Genomic DNA, 7,635 nt, shown 5'->3' with positions numbered 1-7,635 from the left:
GACACTGCTAAACAGGTAGAAGTATTTAAAGAGGAAGCACAAAAACCCCTTAAAGAAATATAGGAGAACACAGCTAAGCAGGTAGAACTCCTTAAAGAGGAAACACAAAAATCCCTTTTAAAAAATTACAGGAAAACACAACCAAACAAGTGATGGAATTAAACAAAACCATCCAAGATCTAAAAATGAAAGTAGAAACAATAAAGAAAACCCAAAGGGAGACAACTCTGGTGATAGAAACCCTAGGAAAGATATCAGGAACCATAGATGCAAACATCAGCAACAGAATAAAGGAGATGGAAGAAAGAATCTCAGGTGCAGAAGATTCCATAGAAAACATGGACACAACAGTCAAAGAAAATGTAAAATGCAAAAAAAAAAAAAAAATCCTAACTCAAAACATCCAGGAAATCCAGGACATAATGAGAAGACCAAACATAAGGATAATAGGTATAAATGAGAATGAAGATTTTCAATTTAAAGGGCCAGTAAACATCTTCAACAAAATTATAGAAGAAAACTTCCCTAAGCTAAAGAAAGAGATGCCCATGAATACACAAGAAGCATACAGAACTCCAAATAGACTGGACCAGAAAAGACATTCCTCCCAACACATAATAATCAGAACAACAAATGCACTAAATAAAAATAGAATATTAAAAGCAGTAAGGGGAAAAGGTCAAGTAACATATAAAGGCAGACCTGTTAGAATTACACCACCAGACTTCTCACCAGAAACTATGAAAGCCAGAAGATTCTGGACAGATGGTATATAGACCCTAAGAGAACACAAATGCCAGCCCAGGCTACTATACCCAACAAAACTCTCAATTACCATAGATGGAGAAACCAAAGTATTCCATGACAAAACCAAATTCACACACTATCTTTCCACGAATCCAGCCCTTCAAAGGATAATAAAGGGAAAACTTCAACACAAGTAGGGAAACTAGAAAAAGCAAGAAAGTAATCCTTCAACAAACCTAAAAGAAGATAGCCACAATAACAGAATCCCAACTCTAACAACAAAAATAACAGAAAGCAACAATTACTTTTCCTTAATATTTCTTAATATCAATGGACTCAATTCCCCAATAAAAAGACATAGACTAATAGACTGGCTACATAAACAGGACCCAACATTTTGCTGCACACAGGAAACCCACCTCAGGGACAAAGACAGACACTACCTCAGAGTAAAAGGCTGGAAAACAGTTTTCTGAGCAAATGGTTCAAAGAAACAAGCTGAAGTAGCCATCCTAATATCCTGTAAAATCAACCTCCAACCCAAAGTTATCAAAAAAGACAAGAAAGGACACTTCATACTCATCAAAGGTAAAATCTTCCAAGATGAACTCTCAATTCTGAACATCTATGCTCCAAATGCAAGTGAATCCACATTCATTAAAGAAACTATAATAAATCTCAAAGCACACATTGCACTTCACACAATAATAGTGGGAGACTTCAATACCCCACTCTAATCAATGGACAGATCCTGGAAACAGAAACGAAACAGAGACACATTGAAACGAACAGAAGTTATGAAACAAATGGATTTAACAGATACAAGTTGCAAAACACATGAAACTCGAGAAGAAGGAAGAACTAAGTGTGGATACTTCATTGCTTCTTAGAAAGGGGAGCAAAATACCCATGGAAGGAGTTACAGAGACAAAGTTCGGGGCTGAGATGGAAGAAAGGACTATCCAGAGACTGTCCCACCTGGGGATCCATCCCATAAACAACCACCAAACCCAGATACTATTGCATATGCCAGCAATATTTTGCTGACAGTACCCTGATATAGCTATCTCTTGTGAGGCTATGCCAGTGCCTGGCAAATCCAGAAGTGGATGCTCACAGTTATCTATTGAATAGAACACAGGGCCCCCAATGAAGGAGCTAGAGAAAGTACCCAAGGAGCTAAGGGGGTCTGCAACCCTATAGGAAGAACAACAATATGATCTAACCAGTACTCCCCAGAGCTTGTGTCTCTAGTTGCATATGTAGAAGAGGATGGCCTAGTCAGCCATCAATGGGATTAGAGGCCCTTGGTCTTGCAAAGATTATATGTCCCAGTATAGGGGAATGCCAGGGCCAGGAAGTGGGAGTGCATGGATTGGGGAGCAGGGCAAGGGGAGGTTATAGGGGACTTTCGTGATAGTATTTGAAATGTAAGTGAAGAAAATATCTAATAAAAAAAAATATGTTTGTCTTCCATGATGGGTAAGAGGGAGCAATATAGACACCAGCCTAAGACAGGCACGATCACCTGGCCACTCTCTACCCTAGAGGAAATTATGGAAAACAAATAAATCTTGTGCCCCAGTCCCGCTCATTTTTTAAAAGGGGGTGTGGAGGGGGAAGTGTGCCCTGCCCCCAGTCTTGAGCAGGCTAAACAGACCTTAAGTGCTTGCCACAATGGATTTTACCACATAGGTGGGACCCTCTGCCTCACTGTACCTGCAATTTCCTAAAGGAACTTAGAGGAATAAACTGCCTTCTGAGCTTGCTTTGCAACATAATCCAGCTGAAACAAAGGATGGGTTTTGTGGTCTTCCCTTTATAAGCTGGAGCTGCAGAGTTAAACTTTGAGCCTTGATCAGAACCTTGTCTTGGCTTCATCCTTCTCTTGAACCCCATCCATTTTCATTTTCAGGCCCCCTTCTAGTAATCCCAGTTTTCCAATGGCCACTGGATGGCTACATTGTTTCTACAAAATGGGAGGTGGTATTAGAAATCAGACCCCAGACCCACTGAAAATCAATGCTCTTGGAGATAAACAGAAGGAACTGTGTCCACTGAGAAGTATGAGGTTTATGGTTGGCTCTGAGACAGAACAAAACCAGAAATAACCTTCCAGAAGGTCCAAATGGTAGTACTGCCCACTCTTGGCCCTGGACTTCCTGTCACCTGAGGTCCTAGCATGATATAAGGTTACACGGGTTAATTTGGGGAAGGTTTTATGAACAAGATAGTTTTGAAGCAAGGTGTTAAAAGCAAAAGCTGTGCCCATCAGATGGCTCAGTGGCTGAGGGAACTTTTGGGCAAGCCTGATGGCCCTCATGTTCAGTCTGTGGAACCTACACAGCAGAAAGAAATCTAATTCCCAAAGTTGTCTCCTAACTCGACCTGCATGTTATGGCATGAGTGTGAGCACTTGCACACTCTCACTGCATAAGCACATGTGTGTGCACCCACATGCTCAAGCATATGGTGATCTTCACATCTATGTTACTAACATGGCAATTCAGTCTAATTCTGATCTGTCCTCACTAGCCAAGTCCTGAGTCACATTTTTCCTGTCACAGAAGCCCTGTCAGTAGACACCTTTCAGTGGCAATTAATCAAACCTTACCCTTCCCTGCATGGATAGAAAACCACAAAGGAACAACACAAATGGGTATCAGGCAGTTGTAGCTCACTAATCTCAGGAGGGATGAGGAGACCTCCCATTTCTTCAGTTCCTCCAGAATATTCTGGGCCTTCAAAGTGTTACTCATTGAGCAAACTGTTGATCATAGAGAACTAATCAAGGTCATTCCCATTATTAGGACTCTTTTTCCAGATACCATTGCATTGATGACATTTAAAGCAGCATAGGGAGGCACTGGAGAGATGGCTCAGTGGCTAACAGCATTTGAAGATCAACAAAGGACACAACTTTACTTCCTAGTACCCACAAGGCAATTCACAATCATCTGTAACTCTACTTCTAAGAGATCCAACACACTCTCTGGTCCCTCTGGTACAAGGCTTGTACATGGTGCAGATACATCTAGACAGAACACACATGTTTTGATTTTAAATTTTTCAAAACCTCATACACATAAAATTAATTTTTACTTTTTATTTATTTTTAAAACATAGTAAGTGATTTAGCGTTATCGATCTGAGTACACTTACATGTGAATGTGCACATGGAGGCCTGAGATCCATGTTCGTGTTTTCCCTCTTTTGCTCTACATTTTAAAAATCAATTATTACACTTACATGTGGCCAAGGAAGAGTTATAATACACACAGAGAAGTCAGAAGACATCTTGCAGGACTAAGTTCTCTCCTCGCACCCGTGTGTTGCAGAGATCGAACCCAGGTCATGAGTTTTGCTGTGAAGAGCTTTTACTGACTGAGCATTTGTTATCCCTGCATCTTTTTTTCAGACAGATTATCTCAGTGAACCTAGAGTTGACCCTTTCTACTAAGCTGGCTCACAGCATTGGGGTTACAGCCACATCCTACTGTACCTGGCTATTCCAAAGCTACTGGGGATGGGGACTTAGTCCCTCAAGCTTCAAGCAGCCAGGACTTTACTCACAACTGAATCAGCCCCCCAAACACCAGACTTGACTAATATGTTCTATCCAGTAAAAAAATTCACAGGAAAAGCCATCTTAACCTACCACCCATAGACTTGTGTTAAAACCATTTTGGGACAAATCTGGACCTGCTTCCAACACACTGAAGTGTGAACTATAGTCCTCTTTCTCTAGGCAAGATTTTGCTTCCATTATTTCTGTTGCCCATGGTAAACAATATGAAAATATTAAATAGATAATTCTGAAAATAGGCTGAGGATATATATATATATATATATATATATATATATATATATATATACTAAAGTGCTTGCCTGGCACGCCCAAAGCCCTGAGTTTGATCTATGTATACACACCTATTCACAATGTAAGTTTTACAATTTTTATGCTGGAGCCTCCATTTTCAAAGGGTCCAATCCAATGCCCTCTTCTGGCCTCTATCGGTACTGTATGCATGTAGTGTGCAGACATGCATGTAGTAAATAATACTCATAAATAAAATAAAATTAACCTTTAACCTGCTAGGCATAGTGCCACACATTCAGGAGGTAGAGGCAGGGGGATTTGAGTTCAAGGCTATTCTGTTCTACATAGCAATTTCTATTAAAGTCGGGTTATGTAGAGGGCTTGTCTCTAAAACAAAACAGGAAGCAGAGACAGGAGAATGGCTTTTCTGCACAGTGAGTTCCAGGACAAAACCCTCCTAAAAAATGCCAAAATGAACAAATAAAGGATACTATACTGGTGACTTTTCTCATTGCTGTGACAGTTAAGTATCTGATAAAAGCAACTTAAGGGACAGTTTGTTTGGGCTCACTGGTGTAAGAGAAGACATCTCAATGGAGTCCCCAAGGTGTGTCTCCTGGGGATGTCAAATGCAGTCAGGCTGACCTTGAACATTAGCCTCCACCCACATCATTCTGAGCAGTGTGAAGAAATCTTCCCCCTTCCCATCCAGAGCATGAATCATCCCTTTGTCCAACATGTGCCCACTCTATACACCACCCATTCATCAGTATCTTAGTAGCTGCCTGCCTTCTGGGACAAATTGTCACAGTGTATCAGTCATTGTAAATGAACACAGCTGGGTCATGTCCTGGTGAGTGCAAAGCCAAAACAAAAGGGCATGGAAGAGTAGTGCTCTCCTCAAAGAAAGGGACTGGGAGGATTTATTCTGGGATCCTGTACACATTCATATTGGAAGGTGCTTAAGGGTCAGGCACTCCCTAAGTATATTCAATTTAAAGTCCTACTCCAGGATCCACAGACTGCAGACTTGGGTCTGTATTCCTGGGTAAAATCCAGGAACACATGTTCAAAGGCATAAAAGTAGACAAAAACAATACTTGTTTACTTTTTCTAGTTTTAGCTGAAGCAAAAAAAGACACTTGAAGGTCCCTGAAGATGCCTGCCTTGCCTTGTTGGTAACAGAGGGGTTACTGGTGGGCAGCCCCCATTGCATGACTACCAAGCCCAGAACCTTACTTCACTTGCATTGTCTACCTGGATTTTGATTGGTTGGTTGGTTGGTTGGTTGGTTGGTTTGATTTGGTTTGGGGATGGTTTGTTAGGAGTATTCATATAAGACAAAGCTCATTATGTAGCCCAATTCTTTGGTGAGCACAAGAATTCTTCTACTTCAGCCACCTGAATGCTGAGATTGTAGCCATGAGCCACCATGACCGGACTGTGTTTGGTTAAAAAAAAAAATCTTTAAAAATATTTTAGTTATGTGGCACCTTTACACAATGGAGTACTACACAGCTATTAAAAACAATGAATTTATGAAATTCTTAGACAAACTGATGGATCTGGAGGATATCATCCTGAGTGAGGTAACCCAATCACAAAAGAACACACATGATATGCACTCACTGATAAGTGGATATTAGCCCAGAAGCTCAGAATACCCAATATACAATTCACAAAACACATGAAGCTCAAGAAGAAGGAAGGCCAAAGTGTGGATATATTGGTCCTTCTTAGAAGGGGAAATAAAATACCCATGAAAGGAGTTACAGAGACAAACTATGAAGCAGAGACTGAAGGAATGACCATCTAGAGACTGCCCCACCTGGGGATCCATCCCATAAACAACCACCAAAACCAGACACTATTGTGGATGCCAACAAGAGCTTGCTGACAGGAGCCCAATAAAGCTGTCTCCTGAGAGGCTCTGCCAGTACCTGACAAATACAGAAGTGGATGCTCACAGCCATCCATTGGACAGAGCACAGGATCCTCAAGGAAGGAGCTAGAGGAAGGACCCAAGGAGCTGAAGGGGTTTGCAGCCCCATAACAGGAACAACAATATGAACTAACCAGGACCCCCAGAGCTCCAAGGGACTAAACCACCAACCAAAGAAAACACATGGTGGGCTCATGGCTCTGGCTGCATATGAAGCAGAGGATACAATGGTAGGAGAGGCCCTTGGTCCTGTGAAGGTTCTATGCCCCAGTATAGGGGACTTCCAGGGCCAGGAGGCAGGAGTGGGTAGGCTGGGGAACAGGGGAAGGCGAGTAGGAGATAGGGGAATTTCAGAGGGGAAACAACCCCTCTGAAAGGGGATAATATTTGAAATATAAATAAAGAAAATATCTAATGAAAAAACCATAAATACGTAAAAAATATTTTAGTTATGTATATGGAGTAGTCGTATATGCTGGGGGTGGCATATGCTGGGAGATAGCAGATGTTGGAGGTGGCAGACACTGGGGGAAATAGAATATACTGGAGGTAGCAAATGTTGGGGTTGGCAGATGGTGGGGTAGCAGATGGTGGGGTGGCAGATGTTGAGGTGGCATATCTTGGGGGCTGGCATGTGGATGTGAGGCTAGGTGCCCTGGAGCCCAGGGGCTGAGGCATATCACACAGAGATCCCCAGGAGCTGTAGCTACAGGTGGTTGTAAGCTTTATAGGCAGAGGAACTCAAACCTGCTAGAACAGCAGTGTGTGCTCTTAATCCATGGCTCTTCTCCAAGCTCATTTAAAAAATTATTTTAAGTTAATTTTTGCCCTGGCACACCTGTGGAAGCTAGAGGACATCTTTGGAGTGCTGGTGTCCCTCTTCTACCTCCTGTGTCCTGGGTACCGAACTCAAGTCATGAGGGTCACTTACAAGTGCCTGGTACCCTCTGCACTTGAGATGTCATCTGCTCCACCTCCTTGATGACAAATTTTGCAGTAATAGATCATTTAAATTTCCTGATGTGGATTGTGGTGCCTTTAACCCCAGCACTCAGGAAGCAGAGACAGGCAAACCTCTGTGAGTTTGACAACAGGGTCTACAGAGCAAGTTCCAGGATAGCCAGGA

This window comes from Mus musculus, chromosome 9 (assembly GCF_000001635.26).
Source record: "Mus musculus strain C57BL/6J chromosome 9, GRCm38.p6 C57BL/6J".
In the NCBI taxonomy this organism is placed as follows: domain Eukaryota; kingdom Metazoa; phylum Chordata; class Mammalia; order Rodentia; family Muridae; genus Mus; species Mus musculus.
The sequence above is the reverse complement of the archived record's forward strand: the minus strand, read 5'-3'. Positions refer to the sequence as shown.